This window comes from Polypterus senegalus, chromosome 12, assembly GCF_016835505.1.
Source record: "Polypterus senegalus isolate Bchr_013 chromosome 12, ASM1683550v1, whole genome shotgun sequence".
Lineage (NCBI taxonomy): Eukaryota > Metazoa > Chordata > Cladistia > Polypteriformes > Polypteridae > Polypterus > Polypterus senegalus.
Genome location: NC_053165.1, coordinates 25,770,229 through 25,790,591, shown reverse-complemented (window position 1 = coordinate 25,790,591; position 20,363 = coordinate 25,770,229).

Sequence of the window (20,363 nt, the reverse complement as noted above, 5' to 3'; positions counted from 1 at the left end):
ATACAGGTGTGGGCATTGAGATGTGGACCAAAGAACTCCAAACAGGAGAATGTGGGCATAGAGGTGAGGGCACTGAGATGTGGACTGAGAGCTCTAAATGGGGAATGTGGGCACAGAGGTGAGGGCATTTAGAAGTGGACAGAGAGCTGGAAATGGAAGAATGTGTGCACAGACATGTGGACCAGGAAATGTAAGGAAAGACAATCAGAAACAAGAGGGCAGTATGACATTTCAAGGAGATCACTGAGGCTGCCCATGTCCATTACCAGTTGTCAATTCCTGCTTGGTTTTAAATGGTCATAGTTGGTGGTTGCTACAATACCACAACAATTGCCATTTTCTTTCAGTTATACAAATCTTGAAATTAAGCACAATGTCTATTTTAATCACGTGACTTCTTGAGATCTTTGAACCAGACCTGACAATGCGTGGGAGAAATGGTGAGAGTGTTGGGTGATGTTTTAGGCTTGGATGTCTGTGAGAGTCATTCACATTCACTTGCATTAGAGAGCTTATGGCTTTATTCAATTGTGAATTTTTTCTGGGGTGTGTGCTCTACAATTTGCGTTAAAATTCATGAATAACGAACTTGCAGTTTTCGTCAGGAGGTCCTGTCTCTTTCGCCCGGGGACCCATTTAAAGAGCAATTTCACCTGGAACCAAGGTTTTTGGACAAACCTGTTTCTGATAAAGATGAAGTTCTGAGAGGAGCCATTTGAGAACATAATAAAATTTGCAAGAACCGGACAAGTCTAGGCGTCTTAGAATGATAGACGGCCAATTATTTTCTTTAGACTTTATGTTCAATTTTTTCCTTTTATTTATATTAAATGGGGTTCCCAAATGTACCCCAACTCTTTCTATTTTTCCCTTCTAATTTTATTATCTATATATATAATTCACTAAGGGCATGCAAGACAGTGAGCGCAAGCAAGACAGAGAGCCACGCCCGCCAACTCACAGAGCCCTGCCCACCAACTCTAAGACCTTGGGATACGCTCAACAGAGCCCAACAACTCAAACCTTCCTCCCGCGTCATGGGATATTCACAACAGAGTCCCGCCCGCCAACTGTAACCCTCCTCCTGCGTCCACCGTTGCTCTCAAGGCATGTGCACTGCCTGCTCATGTGCCCGCACGTAACAACTCACCAAACACAGCCTCGGTCGCTTTTATCTGTGCTGCAGTCCACATGAGAGAGACACACACACAGGCGCACAAGAGAGAGAGAGAGAGACACACAGGTGCACGAGAGAGACACACACACACAGGCGCGTGAAAGAGAGACACACACATATAGGCGAGCGAGAGAGAAACACACACACAGGCGCACAAGAGAGAGAGAGAGAGAGACACACACACACACAGGCGCGTGAGAGAGAGACACATACACACAAGCGCGTGAGAGAGAGACACAAACACACGGGCGCGCGAGAGAGAAACACACACACACAGGCACGCAAGAGAGAGAGAGACACACACACACACATACGCGTGTGCATTGTTGCAGTGTTACTTTTCTTGGTTGTTTATTAAATTATGGATTTTTCAAATGTTCATTTTTTCCCTGTGCTTAAAACTCATTAAAAAAAAGTGTTTTTAGCACGCGGTTCGTACCGCTATAGCTCGACCTATTGCAGTGTTAGTTTTCACTGTTGTTCAAGGTTTTCTCAGTGTTATTCAATGTTTTTACATTTAGTTTACTATTACGCTGTGCATTCTATGGTATAATTAACTATATTTGTGCTTAAAAATCTTTAAAAAAAATATATTTACATACAGTTTGTACGGTCTGGAGTGGATTAATTGTATTTACATACAATCCTATTGGGGAAATTGCTTCGGGTCACGACCAAATCAGTTTACAACCAGAGTTTTGGAACGCATTATGGTCGTGAACCGAGGTTTCAGTGTATATATAATCAACTAAGTCGACCGACCATGGGGTACACACGACAGAGCCCTGACCGCACACTCTAACCCTCCTGCTGCTTCATTGGGAACGCATGACAGAGCCCCGCCCACCAACTCTCACCCTCCTCCATTGTCCACCCTCGCTCTCGACGCATGCACACTGCTTGCTCATGTGTCCACCCCCAACACGTCACCAAACACATCCTCACTTGCTTTGGTCGGTGCTACAGTCCACATGCAGCTGTGAGCCACGTTGACTGTTCACATTGATAATGATAGCATACGCCGCAGGTTGGCTAGTATATATATATATATTATAACAAAGCACAAAGCAGTCTTAAAAAGTTTGGGACGCTGTGCTGAACACCGTATAACTGGGTGAAACAAAACACAACAATGTCTTTTCAAATGAAAGTTAATTATTAGACCGGGTCAAAATGGATGGTGGTGTATCCAGTCTTATACAGCCCAGGCAGGAAGGGGCGGGTCCAGGAGGACACACGACCGAAGTGCCATCATAGTTGGTGAGGTTATCAGTTTTCCATCCTGCAATGGGAGGAAGAGAAAGGGCATTACATAACAGCACCCACCCTTGGTTCAGAGGGCAATTACCATCACTACCGCCCGTAAGCTGTTTCCTGTGTGTGTGTGTGTGACAATATATACATGTACAGTACACGTGAGTGTTTTTTGCATAGCAAATGTCTGTAATACTATACATTAACAATGTTTTTTTTTGTGTGTGAATTAGTTACTTGATTATTGTTTATTATGTTATCGTGTGTGTGCTGTTCATTTAATTTTGAGAGTGTTTGCAGGGCTTTGAGGTGGTTGCTGATTAGGGTCCTATATAAAAGTAAGCTGATTTGAATGTTAAGTGAAACAACGTTTGTAAGAAAACTGACTTCTTTGCATGGATATTGCATCCAATATAGCACAAATAAATGTCCTGCAATAGGCTGCCCTCTCGTCCCCAGGTGGGTTCTAGCCACCTCCATCTTAAACTGGATTAAGACGGTCAGATCATGGATGGTTCAAACATATTTTAAAAAACTGCCTCTGCTACAATTCATTGCCCATATCTGTCTGAGCAACACACTGGAGCGTAATTCCTTGACGTCCACTAGCACCCGTTACACTACCAGAGGCCCAGTACCTTCTACATATATGACTTTTCTAATCAATCAATTGAAATAAGTGTTTTCAGTAACGTGTTACTTTTCCTTTGGGCAACGGAGCTTGAAGAATTCTTTCCATTACTCTTCCAATTACAAATCTTTGCTGATCAGCCATGAATCACCGGCAGCCCGCCTGCCAAGTCTTCCTGTGCTTGATGATTATTATTATAGCCTTTGAATGTTCTGTTTTACAATAAATCTACATTAATAAGAAGCAGACAATGAATTCTTGTTAAGTTGTAGAAGTACTCCGCTGCCCACAAATGTCCAGAGAAGGCGGAGGGATACCCTCTGTGAGACCAACAGCTAAGCTGCAGTTTAAATCTGCATGGTCAGTTAAAGACAGCGGGTGGCTTTTGCTTTGGGCTTGGTGTTGAATGCTAAAATTCAAAATATGACTGATAATAATAGGATTAAAGACAAAATGGCCCAGTTGCTTAAAGAAGCCCTCCATATTGAGCCATGTGAAGGTTTCATAAGCCTGGCCACAGCCTCAGAGAGAGCAGGTATTAGATAGGAACAGAGGTGTGACCAGAACATCATGTGTGGGTGGGCATTTGGCTTGTCTTGGGGGGGGGCAAAAAATATCCATCCATCCATCCATCCCCATTCTTGTAGGGGGATCAAATAATAATAACAACATAGTTTTATATAACATATAAAAGCAAAAATTTTGGCATAAATCATAACCTATTGTTCAATTAAATTAACAGAGGAAATGGAACTTGTATTATTATTCTTTGTGAACAAATATATCTACAAGGTAAATATCAGTAAAGTCAAATGTATACAACATATGAGAGCAAGAACAGAAACATGGCTCATTGTAGTCATTAGGGAGCCTATAGGATATCAGTTTCCAGTGTTTAACCTGGATATTATCTACAGGACAAGTCTGCTGTTACTCTTGGCAAATTCTGAAATCAATTCATTCATGTTGATTATCTGTGATGTTTTTCTCATGTGCCAGAATGACTAAATTTCTTTTCCTTGAATGCAGCATTGTTCGTCGGAGTGGAGTGAGAATGCGGTTCAAAGTAGAGAAAGAGCTTTCGCATACAGGTGAAGACACACCAACAATGAGTGCTGTGACATATAGCGAATGCAACATAGGGAAGGCCTCTTTGTACTGCTGAATGCATTTGCACGCTTCACAGAGATTAGCATCAGCAAGCAGTTTATTAATCAACATTGCTCTTGCCACAGCCATTTCATTTTGCAAGCTCATGCTGTTTTGCTCTGTGCCTGCAAGTGCCTGAAGAGGTTTCAGGAGAGAATGATCAAGAAATAATTCTGATTTTTGCAGGAGAAGCAATGTGGCCCTCAATTATTCAACATTTCTCTGACAGAATCTTGTCTCCATTTCCACAATAGCTCTATCAAGAATGCTGAACATAGCTCTTTTAAAAGTCTGACTAGGAGCAATTTGTTCATCAGAGTCACCATGCCTGAGCGTAGACACGACAATACTATCATCAAGCTGTGAATTAACTTTCCGTTTCCTTTTGAGTGAATTGGTAGGCCTACTTTCACACTAAGAGAAATGCTCCTCCCAGAATGAGACGCATCTCATCTTCTTCAGTGTAGCCAGTGAAGCTGTCACCACCTCCCCAGCTGTACACAAATCCACTGCATGTGCCTGTAGAATTGCATTGGCTGGTTTCAGCACACCAAGCACATGAAGGACGAATTTTCCTGTAGTGAAGAAATTCTGCTTTTTCAAAAGACCACATGCCTCAATGCAAATGTCAAAACGGGTAGTGTCAGCCTCTGCTAGCTCTGAGAGAAGTCCCCTTAGAGCTTCCTCATTGTTGACAATGGACTTTGTGACATCATAATGACTGGTCCATCGTATTGGTCTTTTCAGTGTAGGTGTATTGTATGTGCGTGAAACATAATGTCTGTGACAAAATGTGTTCAATGAATTTGACCAGTCTAAGAACTTCTTAGCCAGAGGTTCTGATTCCATTGCATGTATCACTGGTAAATGGAGGTGGTGGTTGTAGCAGTGTACATATAGAATATACTTACCAACTTTGTTTTGTAACAAAGCCTGTACACCACCCCTTGCCCCAGACATGAAAGAAGTATCATCAAAACACTGACACACTAAATTGTCTGGGCTGTAACCTAGCTCAGAGAGATGTGACAGAATTTGGTTACAAATATATTCAGCATCAAGCTGATTCAGTTCAATTAAGCCAATCAGGTGTTCTTCAGGGATGGAGTTCTGGACAAATCTAATCACTACAAACAAATTCTCCATGTCACAGTGATCACTGGTACCATCACTTTTAATGCAAAGTCCAGGAGAGTCAGCTTTTTCATATTTGGTCCTGATATCTTTTACCACCATTTTGGCAAGAGTCTCAATTATTTCATTTTGAATTACATTGGATGTGTATTTTGCGTTGTCTGGGATGTATTTTACAATTTCTGCAAGTTTCGCATCTTTTTTGATTGTGTAATCAAAGAAAAAAAAAAGTCCCTCCTCCCCACCTACGTGATTGTGACCACGCAGAGCCAGTTCATTGACTGCAAGGAACTGAACAGCCTCCCCAATGCTTTTCACATAATATCTATTCATTTCTATCTGAGTTGGACCCAGTAGTTGAACTGTGCTTTCACCCGTCTCTGCCCAGCGTTGATACTCTTGCCATGCAGACATGGCTCTGACGTGCGGGATACTAGACGCGTGTTTGTGGAAGCCACCACCGTCTTTTTCTAGAGCTTTTTTCAATTAGTGTAGCCGTGTTTGGTGAATATGTCCTTGCGGTCCGAACTGGAAACACTAAAAAAAGCTGCATCACGGACAACTGAATATTCAAGTCATGGTCAAGACTGATACCAGCTTGATCTAAAACATCTGAGTGTCTTTCCGAATGCGCGCTTGGGATAATTAATTAAAATGGGCTGGGATGTGTATAATGAGGACGCGGGACTCGGAGTCGTAACCTTAGAAAAACGTTTATTCAACAAGAAGCAGGAAGTTCCCAACTCTCCAACAACCTGGGCATACCGCAAAGCATCATGGGAATAGTAATCCTATTACTACACCTCCTCCTTTTAGCTTTAGTCGTCTTTTCTTTTTTTTTCTTTCTTTCACAACAACACATAATGAACACTTTTTTTTCTTTCTTTCACACAGCAAAACATATTCAGCCACTTAGATTTAGAACACTTGTGCAATGTTATTTTCTCTGATAGTTCACAAATCCATTCTGTCAGACGCTTTCACCATTTGACCAGACCTAGTAATAGTTCCTGTGGGTCGAAGATGGCTTCTATTTCGCCTCAAAGTACCCCTATCTGTTTCTACCACATATGATCTGGGAGTACTGGCAGACCTGACAACTGCACCACTAGTTCTTTCTGTAGTGATCCAAACCTTCTGTCCAGGTGTGAGTTGTGACAGAGGTCTGGACCTGTGTCTCCTGTTGTAATATTTTGCCTGCTGACGCCGTCCCTCTTCATCCTTCATTCGAAAAGCAAGCAGGTCCGGCCACTGAGGATCCATTTTAGCTGTTGGTTGGGGTAGAGACATACGCAGGTTTCTCCCCATTAGCAGTTGGGCTGGCAAGAACCCATGTTCCAGTGGAGTGGCTCTGTATGCCAGTAGTGCTTTGCTATGATCAGGATCCTTCTTCCACAAGTCCTTTATAGTCCGCACTGCACGTTCGGCCTCCCCGTTGGTTTGGGGATAACATGGGCTGTTGGTGACATATGTGAACTGATACTCCTCTGCAAACATTTTAAATAGCTCTGAGGAAAACTGTGGCCCGTTATCAGAAACAACAGTCTCTGCGGTTCTATGTCTTGCAAAGATCTCCTTGATAGCTTTAATGGTGACTTCAGCAGAAGTGCACTTAAGCTCAACTACCTCAATATATCTTGAGAAAAAGTCTAGTAAGAGAAGGTATTGTCTCTTGGACCATTCAAAAAGATCCATACCGACCTTTTGCCATGGGCGGTCTGGGACCTGAGTTGGTATCAGTGGTTCGTGAGACTGTACCCTGTGTTTTTGACATATCTCGCAGCTATCCACCATGCAACCAATCTCTGTGGAGATGCCTGGTCACCACACAGACTCTCGAGCTCTGGCTCTGCACTTGGAAATCCCCTGATGGCCTTCATGCAGATGCTCTAGAATGTTTGCTCTGAGGATATGTGGTATTACCAATCTCTGTCCTTTCATCAGAAGATCATTTGCAAGATGAAATTCCATTCTATGCTGCCAAAAGGGCTTAATGTCTGGGTCTAGCTGGCATTTCTCTGGCCATCCAGTGGAACAGTACTCAATCACATTATCACATTTCTACACACATAATCTTCTTTTTGTGCCTTCTTTACAGTCTCCAGCTTCCTATCTGAGGCTGGGAGGCCGATCACCAGACTGTCAACAAAAACTTCCACCTCTTTTTCAAACTGCAGCTCACCTGCAGAGGGCGGACCAGGTAGCGGTGCTCTAGACAGGGCATCAGCTGTGACGAGGTTCTTTCCTGGCACATGAATGATATTAAAGGTAAAGCGTAGCAGTCTTAAACGAAACCTCAAGACCCTCGGAGGAAGATTGTCCAAGTCCCTAGTGCTGAGCAGAGGGACTAGAGGTTTATGGTCTGATATTAAAGTGAAATGTAGACCAATTAAGTATGATGACAGTCTTTCACATGCCCATGTGACAGCTAACGCTTCCTTTTCAATTTGGGCGTAGCGCCTCTCGGTGTCTGTTAGTCCTCTTGAAATGTATGTAATGGGTCGCCATGAACCATCTTGCTGCTTTTGTGTAAGAACAGTTCCAATCCCATATGACGATGCGTCCGCTGCCACTCTTGTGTCTGCCATGTTAGAGTACTGAGCAAGTACTTCTGGAGAGCTTAGTATCCCTTTCAGTCCTTGAAAAGCTGTTTCTTGGGGCTCTGCCCAACTCCATTCATTTCTCTCCTTTTGCAGATCCTTTAATGGCATTGTTATTGTGGCGAGCTGTGGCACAAACTTTGCAAGGTAGTTGGCCATGCCCATGAGACGTCGCACATCTGCCACACATGTGGGTTGCGGCAGCTGTTGTATCGCCTTAAATTTGTTTGGGTCGGCTCAATGCCATTTTGCGGAAACCTTGTGACCCACAAACATGATTTCAGTCTTGGCAAACTCACATTTTTCATTTAAAGTGAGTCCTTCTTTTTGAAACTTTTGGAGCAGACGGTGAAGTCTTTGGTCATGTTCTTGTTTGTCCCTGCCATAGACAAGCACATCATCGGCATGGCAGATGACTCCCTCAAAGCCCTCGAGCACTTGAGACATCCTCCTCTGAAAATGCTCTGGTGCCGATGATATTCCAAATGGGAGGCGGTTGAAATGATATCTCCCAAAAGGAGTGATGAAAGTTGTGAGGGGCCTTCACTGTGGAGTAAGAGGGATTTGCCAAAATCCAGATCGAGCGTCCAGTTTTGTAAACACCCTAGCATCTTTCAACATCGCTAGTGTTTGGTCTACTGCTGGAAGAATATGACGTTCTCTTTTTACTACTGCGTTTAAAGGTGTGAGATCTACACATATCCTAGGTGGCTTCCCACCTAGTTTGGGGATGACTACCATGCCTGAACACCATGCTGTTGGCTCAGTAACCTTAGAAATAACTCCCATTCCTTCCATTCTGTGTAGCTCTGCACGCACTGCATCTCTGAGGGGGAGAGGGACCCTTCTGGGGGCAGACAGAGCCACCGGTGTAGCTCCCTGTTCTAGCTGAATGCGGTAAGACTCTTGTAGCTTGCCTAAACCCTGAAATACATCTGGATAAGCAGCTCTGAAATCTACATCAGACTTCATAACTGTGTGTACTCTGTACACCAAACCCAAAGCTTCACATGCTGGCCTGCTTAATAGTGGCTGAACTAGCCCTGAAACCAGGTAAATATCCTCTGATGTACTGCGGCCTTTTGCTATTATTTGTGCTTTATAGCAGCCCTTCACATTAAGTGGGTATCCACCAGGCCCTAAAAGAGTCTTTTGGGGTTTCTGCAGTGCTCCATCTCGTTCTGGTATGTACCACTTCTCAGGAATGGACGTAACGTCTGCCCCAGTGTCTAACTTAAACTCAACATTTTCACCATTCATTAGGACTTTTTCTACCCATGGTTTGGATCTCTCAGTCCCTACTTCTCCCAAAAACACAAACTCTTTGCTGTTATCTTGACATTCTACAACTTCACGTAAGCCTGCAGCTTCACTATTGCGATAAACTACGGCAAAATGTCCCTTTTTATGACACTTACGACATTCAGCGTCTCTAGCGGGACAGTCTTTCCATGAGTGTGTATTTTTACGTCCACAGCGGCCACACTCTTTAACACTCAGCTTGTCTGGTCCTTGCCTTTTCTTTGTCTGTTGCCACGTTTTTGGCTTTGCTTTCTTCATGTTTGTCCGTATGGCGTCCAAGTTGGAAGTTTTTTCCTCTTGTACACTGCTGAGCAATATTGTTTGTTGTTTCCTCACAGTTTTGCTCTGTCTGACCTTAAGTATGGCTTTAGAAAGTGTTAAATCTGAGTCCAGTTGTAGCTGTTCTGACAACTTTTTGTCTTTAATGCCAACCACAATTCTATCTCTTATAAGTTCCTCCTTAAGCACTCCAAAACCACAGTTCTCTGACAACTTACAGTATGTACAGCTTTGATGAAGGACTCTGCACTCGCCCCTTCTTGTTGCCGTCTTGAGTTAAACTGTGCTCTTTCAAAAATAACATTGTGTTTTCCCACATAATGCTGTTCAAATGCTGATTTAACAGAGTCATATTTCTTTTTATCTGCATCAGACAGAGGTAAAACCGCCAAAACATCATCTGCTGCGTCTCCCATGGCATATAAGAGCGAATTCCCCTGATATTCCTCCGTTTTTTCATTGAGAGCTGTTGCAATTCTGAACCTTTCGAATCGTCTGATCCACTTCGGCCAGTCTGTGGGACAGGAAAAGTCGAACGGCTCTGGGGGAGTTATTTGCACAGTTGTCGCCATCCTGGTTGGTAAATCCCTGTTCCTCTCGCGTTCAGGATCCAAACTTTCAGATGCGTCCTCCTGCTGCACGTCTCGCTCTGCCTGCATGTGCCTCACAGCGACTCTCACTCACACCAGCTGACTCTTCCAGACACAGCCATTCACACTGTCTCTCATCTGTTCTGCGACGGTAATAACAATATCTTCCGAACTTTTAAAACAGACTGGAGACTCACAGTTCGTAGCTTCTGACACCATGTATAATGAGGAAGTGGGACTCGGAGTCGTAACCTTAGAAAAACGTTTATTCAACAAGAAGCAGGAAGTTCCCAACTCTCCAACAACCTGGGCATACTGCAAAGCATCATGGGAATATTAGTCCTAATACTACAGGATGGGCTATCCATATTTAAGTCAGGCAGTCTGGACTGTATATTTTGTTGAAGGCAGAGGTTTGGAGTACCCGACATGGGCGCAGAGCTGGAGGATTGTGTAGGCTTATCTACATCTTTTGGAGTTTCCAGGGAGGCTGAGGAGTGTGATCCCTCTGTAGTTGGAACACACCCTCCAGTCCCCCTTCCCCGGTCTGCCAATCCAGAGGCACTGTCCAAAATGTCCATGCAATGTTGCAGAGACGTGTCAACCAAGATAGTCCTACAACATCCATTATTGATTGTACGTAAGTCTAATATGACAATGGATATTTTTTCAAAGCCAAACATCACTTCTGCAGTCTGTGCTTATTTTGGTTTCAATCAGACGATAAAGAACAGCCTGAAAATGTAAGAGTTAATTTGTTAGTATTGCTTAAAAAAGGTAGTCATCAAATTTTTAAGTATAATTTATTTGAAAAAATACTTAAAACACAGTCACCACCAAGGGTGTCAACTTGTCATAAACATTGCAGGCTACAACAATCATAGGCCTATTTCATTGGAAAAACTTGGAGTGATTGGCTGGTGATACTTCAATATTTGCATAGACTAGTATGGACGCTGCAAGCACAATAAACATGAATCATGAGCAGATGTTTAAAAATAATTATTATACTTTGACTTCAGTAAATTTCCTGATTATATTAAGCTAGTCGGATTATTTCAAGGACCTTAACTGAATGCATGTTTATGGTATATGGAGCCACCTTAATAAGATTATAATTATGCTGTCACCATCACTGTAAGCTGCCTGTTAGGATGAAGGGTTAAATAGAGCCCGAAGCCTGTAGTTATAGCTAAATATCAGGCATTTTCTTTAATCTTTTATTGTTTAGTTATTTGCATAACTTGAGTTGTTTATGCCATCGAACACTCCCATCTTTATGGCAGAGCTCCAATGACATTACAAAATGAACAAGGGAGCTAAAGGCAATCACATACAAATGTTTAAACACCACAAGTTCATGACAAACTGTTCGGGTTATACTGTCTGACAAATTTATTTTTATTAATTTTGCAGCATCAAAGTAGATATCTGCACTTTGTCATATTTGATTTGACTTGTTTGCAAATTTAATTTGAACATTCAATCAAAAATAAATCACATATGAGCCAAAAATCTAAATGGAATTGGCTTTAGCTAGAATCTAAATGTAGCCTTAGTAGCCTACAGATTCATTCTCATTTTACCATTGTAACGTTCCCAGTTTTGCTTCAATGCTTTGTGTGTTTTGATTGCTCCTGTGTGCCCCATGAGCAACACTGACGATCACCGCAATGCTTTTGCTCAGTTGCTGTTATACTAGCACACTAGCAAGAAAGGTTTTTAAGGAGATGGGGAGAAAAAACATAGGAAAAGTCAGAAATTGGAGTCAAAACCAAGGAGATGGCAACACTGGTACCAAAACCAAAATGTCTTAATGGAAAATTTAGGCACATGTCAAGACTAAAAAGAAAGTTTTTTTTAATTTATTTATTTATTTTAAAAAAAAAACAAAAAAAACTTAATCCTCAAAAACCCTTTTGGAATACAAAAACTCAGAAGAAGAGCCCAAAATGGTAACCTCATTGCATTGTCGCAGGCAGTTTATGACCTCTGAGACCTAGATTTCAATCAAAAAGCATTCTGTTGTTGTTCAGAAGTTTTATTGCAGTGTTTCTTTTCTCAAGCAGTTGTGACTTTCATTCCACTGTTTTCAATTAATAAAATATAAACGTGTACCGTTTCAATAAACCCATTCACAACATTTCACGCCCTCCACTTCTTCATCAGTAGTCTCAACATCCACATCCATACACCTTAGGTCAGCATTTCTCAACCTTTAAGTATTTGTGACCCAAGTTTTCATGACAGTTTTAATCGCACCCCCCTAACATTTTTTTTGAAATGTAGATGCCTATATTATTATACCTTTTATCGACATTTATCTAACTTTATATTTATTGTTCTAGTATCTGTAGTACTAGGGTGTTAGTATCACCCTTTCGTTTCTAGTATCAAAATGTAGTTTAAGTTAATTTGTTTTAGTTTCAACAGATGTTTTTTTCATATTTTTGATTCCTGTTTTCTTTTTTTCACATTGTCGCGCCCCCCTTTTTGTTACTTTGCACCCCCCTAGGGGGGCCCGCCCCGCAGGTTGCATGTATGTACTTTTATTACGATTCATTTTATAAGTATTTGTAACTCACATTCTACTGTTCACGGTTAAAATGTAAATTTGCACTATTTCAATAAAAATAAAATCATACTATTTGCTTAAATCAAAAAATTGTTTAAAACCAGAAACAGTACGTTTTGCCCACAGTCCACAACCTAAGGAGACAATCTTGGTATAACTGCCTACTGTTGGTATTTTCTATTAGTTATTTGGTTATAACCTAAAAAATTGCTCCAGGTGGCGCTGTACAATGCCTGACCCTGCACTCTGACCCCCAAAGGTCATGCATAAAGACAGTTTTCCCTCAGGGATTAATAAAGTATATTATCATCATCATAACAGCATACCATTACTCTATAAGGCTGGAGTCCATGCGTGAAGTGAGGGCAGTGAGGTGTACAGGGACAATAGCAGAATGAGCTACATGGATGAAACTAAAGGGGGCTGCACCTTTCATGTGTCCTTTCCATCTTCAAGATGTGATGCTGTGAGCACCTGAGTAATGAGTGACAACAGAGAGTGGCACTGCTTAGCAGTTAGCATGCTGGGCTAAGTGTGGTTTCAATAAAGGGGTGATCATAACAGGCATGGGGAAAAGTGGTGAATAGGATGTACCTCCAAAAGACTAATCAAGGGTCTTATGTTCAGTCCTGATGGATGCCTTACAAGTGTGAGTGAGTTATGCTGGTGTCTTGAAAGCAACATTCAGGCCAAGCACAGACGAGAAGGGAGGAGAGACTGAAAAAACAGAATGGGGGCAGAGTTTGTTTTTTACTGTACTGTAGATTTGTTTCAGATTTAGTTTAATGGCTTTTGGTGATTTCTGTTATATGGTTTCCATTGAGTTATTATAAGGAGCCACCCTTTGTCGGGTTAATTTAGGGTCACAGATCTGTGCAGATAATTGTTTCAGGAAGAGTCACGGCAATGAGTTAAACATATTGGTTGCGCCTGATTGGAGCCTGTCCAGTTATGACAACGCTGAGCCTTCTGATCAGAAAGGGTCAGAAAATGTGGGTAGACTCAACTACAGGGAAAGGGCAAGAGAAAGAGCACACACTTCAACAGAGGGAGGCTGAGTGGCGCTGCAGATGGTGGCAGCACCACCTTAAGTATATTGATTATTTATTTCATACTTTAAATGGTGTCTCAAGTCACCTATTTTTGTATATGCATAAAGCGATTATTTTGATTTTTGAGCATTTTTTATTTTAATTTTTTTTCATCTTCTCAATGTAAATATTCACATATTTTTGTATATGCACCAAGCGATTATTTTGATGTTTGATCATCTTTCATTTTGATTTTTTTTTTTCTCTTCTCAATTTAAATATTTTGGTCACATCATACTGAGCCTTGGTTTAAAGTGTCAAATAAACCTGCCATCATTCTTGACCTGAACATCCTTCTTGCATTTTCCATTAACTTTGGTCCCGGTCAGTCCCCATCTACTAGTCGGTTATCTGCCTTGGCAGGTGGCTTATGCTCAGTAAACAAGACCTCACTAATATTTGTAAGAGGTAATCAGACAGCTGAGGCTGCTGAAGCTGCTACTATTTATTTGAATGTTATACATATCCATCCATTACAATGTCCTGCGCCAACAGTAAGCAGTACCTAAATGGGCACGCTCATGCTTATTCAGACAGGGACATATTAGAGTCCCCCGTCAACGTAACAGGACCATTTCATTATGTTAAGTCAGGTCTATGTCTGCTTCAGGTCAGATGTTTTTATTTGTATCCACGTCTGATTCTTGGTTGCTGGCAGTAGCTAATTCCCACTTTCAGAGCACGCCAGCAGGGGTGCCAGACAGGCAGATGAAGGCCACTAGCCCTTGGCACAGCCTTCTGCACTCTCGTCCAACAAGATACAAGGACACTTTTTTGACTAAGTTATTTTTTGAAAAATGTAGGTACAATCAATTTTAGCTCTTTGAAAAAATAATCGAGACACCCCAAACCGCAATTAATTGCCAATGAATCATTTTAAATATAGTGCTGTAGTGATGCTGTGCTTTATTAACATAAAAATAATCGCATATATAAGAAATGATATGCAAATTCATTATTTTCAATTCAAAAAGGCCCTTCAGATGTGCCTTTAGAGTTAAATGTTCCACCAACACGCTGTAAACCTGATGACCTTTTTGGGGACTTACAGTAACAGGTTCTTTAGCACAGTTTGCTTGGACTCGCTTCAGTGGCTTTTCAGATGCATAAAGAGCGAACTACCAGACATTCTCTCATCTTTGATGAAAATGAATTCTCTGACAAGAGGAGTCTTTACTCCACTGTCACCTTGTTCCATTCGGTGACATGTCGAGCTTGAGTCCCTGGCCGAATGCCCTTCCTTTTTCTTCCTCTGTGCCCACTTGACTGACCCTGGTCTTGTCAAAGATGATAAAGTCACAGTCACAATGATGTGCTAAAAGGGAACGTCTTGTCTCAATTGTCTGTATGTATAATACGCCCTTAGTGACATTACTTAAAGGCAGGGTGGCACTGGTGTCTCACAAAGAAATAAAGATTGACCTCAGCTTGTAAGCAAGCATGAAGGTTACAGGCTATATTCAATGTTGTGGGGCCATGTGCAGCTGTATTAACATGGAATATGGAAAGTAAGGGGGCAGTAGGAGATGTTAGGAGGGGCTAATCAGAGCACTCATGCCAAAGATGTTTATGTGGATCCATGGGCACAGACATTTAGATAAATGATAGTTAATTTCCAATCATGACAGATGCCACCTTCGCTTATGGTCACCAACTTCTCGTTAGAAGAATTTAGAGGTCTAATTGCTTCAAAAAATCTTGAAGTATAAGTGGGAGAGTAATACAATGGCCTGCACCAGGGGCCTCATGTATAAACGGTGCATACGCACAAAAATGTTGCGTACTTTGTTTCCACGCTCACATCGCAATGTTTAAAACCTAAATTTGGTGTAAAGCCATGCACATTTTCACGGTAGCTCAATCCCTGGCATATGCAAGTTCTCTGCTTGGTTTTGCAAACTGGCAGCACTCAGCGTCAAAGCAGTGCTTTTGTTCCAGTATTGTTTCCCTTTCTTTTTTAGAACCACATCCCTGACGTGGCTTTATCAAATACATTGAAATTAACTGCATATTGTTTATTAGTTTAAGGCATCTGATTGTAATTAACCTGTAACAATAAAATGGTCCACAGACTGTCCAAACTATTCTAAATACCATTGCTGCTTTAGCGTTGTTACTCTCACTGCACCACTCAGAGTATTTATCTCACTGTATCTGAGTGTGGAATCACAGCTCTACAGCAGCTGATCGGAAAGAGGATTATCAGTATACAGCATCAAGCACACGCTGCCTCAGCCATGCTGCCTATTTGAACTGCTCTCATGTGGCAAAAGCTTCAGAGCCTTTCCTGTACGGACCTCACGGTTCAGAAAGAGTTTCATCCCAAGAACTCTAAATGCACTCAATCAGTCCATCAAGTGCTCCTTGTAGAACATTTTGTACTTATTAGTACAATCACCTCACTGTAAACTTGCGACACAGTTCTAATATCGTACAACCTGAGCCTCTTTATAAAGCACGTATTTACATAAGATGACAATATCATTTTTAAGATGAAATGCAGCAAAATATGTTTTGTATATTATACAGATAAAATTTTAACATTATTTAAATAATCTATATTGTTAATAATTAAATGTAAGGAAACAGTGTCACAGTGCTACCTAGTTCAGGGATTGTTCCTGCCATGCTCTGTATTCTTGCTGGTGCTGGTGTGACACTGGAAGGATAGATGGATGGAATAATGAAACATGTACTATGAAGATATTTCAGTGTTCCTTAAGGGTTTTGAAGAATCGGTGTTCTAAGCTTACAGATGGCTTAACATCTATTACTGGGGTGATTGTGTGGCGACTGGGCATTTGGAAAAAGAAAAGGAAGGACAGGAATTGGAGGTTAGCACATTTGAAAGAAACAGAACTGCTACAATAAATTCAATCAATTTCATTGAAGGTCGTGCATGACACAGCAAGCATCTTGTGTGAGGCAGGAACAATCTCTGGACAGGGCACAAGCTCATCACTATCACTGCACCACCGTATTCCCATGTTTAATAACATGCTTTAAGACCTATCATCTTGAAAATGATATCAAGTATACACCTCAGTATTTTAATTATTCATAGAGCTGTAGTATCACGAATGTAATGGATTCTGTGTCCAGTTGGAGAAAGAGAAAGCCCGTTTAAGAAGCACGTAGTGATTCACACACATAGAGCACATAGAAGAACACAAAACAAAACATTTAACGTGCTACTTTAGTTACGATGGGATTTGAGAAACTAGTGAATTAAACAATTTTAAGATGAAGTTTATGATGTTCTGCTTTAATGACAAAATAAACTACGTGATTAAAGTGAAAATTTCAAGATTAAAGTTTTCAACTGTATGCCTATTTTTTGTCTTTTATCTGTGCCTACTAAGCTTCCATGACTCTCAGACGGTGGGCTACCACTCGCCTTTTTATGGAGACTTTGATATTTGAGAGCTTCTTTTTTATTTCAGGCACTGTGCGATGTTGTGAACTTGAACTTTCAAGTTTCTACGACACTTTATGTCACTCGGTCATCTTCCTTTTGTTGTTTATACCACTGTTTAAACCACCAAATAGTACGTGTTTCCTTGCCTCCACTTGGTATTCGCTGAAATTCTGCTATTTTCCCCCGTGATTTTGCCATTGTCTTTTCACAGAACGGTGAGCTTAAGGGCTATTTATATTGATTTGTGTATTCAAAGAGGCGTAATGCTGGGAGGAGTTGGGGAGTGGCAGCAGGAGCATACACGTGCGTTACTTTTTATGCTGACCAGGATTTATGGAGCAGAAGAACGTGGAAGTTGACGAATGCACAGATTTATGCATCTAGATTTTTTTGCACATACACACATTTCTGCTTTTGTCCGTACGCCATGTTTTAGTGTGAATTCTATGCACGCCGTTATGCATGAGGCCCTAGGATACTGAGTTAAGATCTCAGTCTGGCCAGTGCCTACATGGAACTTGTACCTTCTCCTTGGCTTGGTGTGGATCTTCACCAGCATCTCAAATTCATTTAACTGACCCTAAATATCCATCCATCCATCCATTATCCAACCAGCTAGACCCTAAATAAATGAGTGTAAATGTGGCCAGTTCAGGGTACATTCTGCTTTTGTGTCAGGCCGAAATTCGCCTCCATGCCCCTTTATTGGCCACTCACAATGAAAGGCGTAAATAAAATAACTTTTGAGATTTTGAAAGTGAGAACAACAAACTGTGTGGGAATACTCCAAATAACTCCAGAACCTTATGAAAGGCACATATAAAAATGTAGCCCAGGTGCAAGTTCCTGCCTACAGCACCAAAACAGCTACACTGCAGTGCGAAAAGGCAAAACAAGATAAAGTACAAAATAAAATACACAAACAGCTACATGTCTCATTCAGAAAATGGAGCAAAATCTAACAAAAAATAACTGCAGACAAATGATGCAATTGGCTTATTCAACATAATGGCATCATTATATAATTTTTCCACATTTTTTTTCATCAATTTACAGGACTTTAAATATCTGTTTTTTTTTAGTTAAAGCCTGCTTTTCTTTCTGTGAGTTGTTTTCTCCTATTTTTTCCACCATTTCATTTGTTTTGTTTGCCATTTTGGTTGTCATGTCAATAAAAACAAAACCCCACCATCAAAATCGTTTGGGGAAGAAAACTCAAAAATTAAATGCAAATTTGCACTAAAAGTGCCAAAGAAAGTTGGAAAATATGAACACATTTTGTGACAGACATGCCATTTACGGTAAGCACATCTATTGTCAAGTATGTAACCAAACACCAGTGTCATGTGCAGCATCACTGTGCCTGTTTAAGATGGCGCATAAACAATTCTCCAAAACCAAAATTCAAACAAATTATCTCACCAAATTCAAAGCGGTTAGGGAAATGACTCATTCAGTTGTCTTTAGGACCTTTCTGGTCGATTTTCAAACTTTGTTTTCAATTTCTTGATTGGTTTTTACAGACATGTGTTGAAATTAATTTAATTTTTAAATTTTAATTTAATTTTAATTTAATAGAGTCACTTAGGTGTACAGTGTAGGATTTCATTTCAGAGCCAAACTGAGAAGACGTTAGACAAAGTAAAAGAACAGAAGAGGAATTTGTAACTGGAGTAATCATAAAAATTAAACTAAAGGTTTTATGTAAATGGAATCTGAAATCTCAGATGATCAAGGAAATGCACACCCAGTTGCATTCATGACATTGTGAATTAGTGCTTTAAACTATTAAGAAGGATTATGTTTCATGACCTTAAGTTGTATGTTAAGGTGTACGTTTTTTTGAACACCAAACACTTTGGCCAGCATTATCTATGAGCGCTCCCAAAATATCCAGCTTGTATTGTTGATTTGCCACATTCTTTCTGCTTTTGGCACATTAAGAATTTTTAAAAATGTAAAAGTTTATCTCTTGCTCCTCTTGCTTTCATTTAATATTTTCTCTATCTTGCTGCCTGGGATACAAATGAATAAAGAGGAGATGTCCTCTAATAGAAGAAGTGAAGTTTGGTAGCAGCCAGTTCTGAGTGCAGAAAACATTCATAGTGTGTTGTGGCCGTGTGTGGCATCAGCCAAGTGCAAGGCAGGAAAACATTTCGAAACACTTTGCAATAAAAATATAAAGTATATAACCAACGGATTCCTTGGTGTTCAAACACTGGAAATCATGATGTAAAGAAAGGAGTAGTCACAAAAAATAAGTGTTGCCAGCCAAATCGTAGCATATAGCAGTCTAGAATGCCTAGAATGACTTGTCTGCTTGTATGTTTGCCCAGGTATCTCTGTAAGTATTCCAGTTTCTTTCCACATCAGACTGTTACAGATCAGAGGGTTTAATGACTCTAATTTGAGCCTATATCTATGAATGTGCCCTGCTGCGGACTGACACCCCTTCTAATGTTGTCTTCTGTGCTGAACCCGATGTTTCTGGAATAGTCTTTAACTTCTCCTAGGGCCTCATGTATAACGACGTACGTAGAATTCGCACTATAACATGACATAAGCACAAAAGCCAAAATGTACTTACGCACAAAAAAATCCAGATGCATAAATCTGTGCATTCGTCCACTTCCACGTTCTTCCGCTACATAAATCCCGGTCAGCGTGAAAATGAACGCACATGCATGCGCCTGCTGCCCCACCCCAACTCCTCCCAGAATTACTCCTCTTTGAATATACAAATCAATATACAGTAAATAGCCCTTAAGCTCAGTTTTCTGTGAAAAGGCAATGGCAAAAGCATGAGGGAAAACAGAATTTCAGCGAATACCAAGTGGAGGCAAGGAAAACTTTACTATTTGTTGGTTTAAACAGTGGTATAAACAACCAAAGGAAGTTGATTGAGTGACATAACGTGTCGGAGGAACTCGAAAGCTCAAGTTCACAACGTCGCACAGTGCTCAAAATAAAAAAGTTGTCAGATATCAAAGTCTCTGTGTAAAGGTGAGTCATAGCCCACCATCTGAGTGTCATATGAAAGCTTATTAGGGTACAGAGAAAAAAAAAGGCGCACAGTGGGAAAAAGGCATGAAATGTCAACTTTAATCTCGAAATTTCCACTTTAATCACGTAGTTTATTTTTTCATTAAAATAGAACATCATA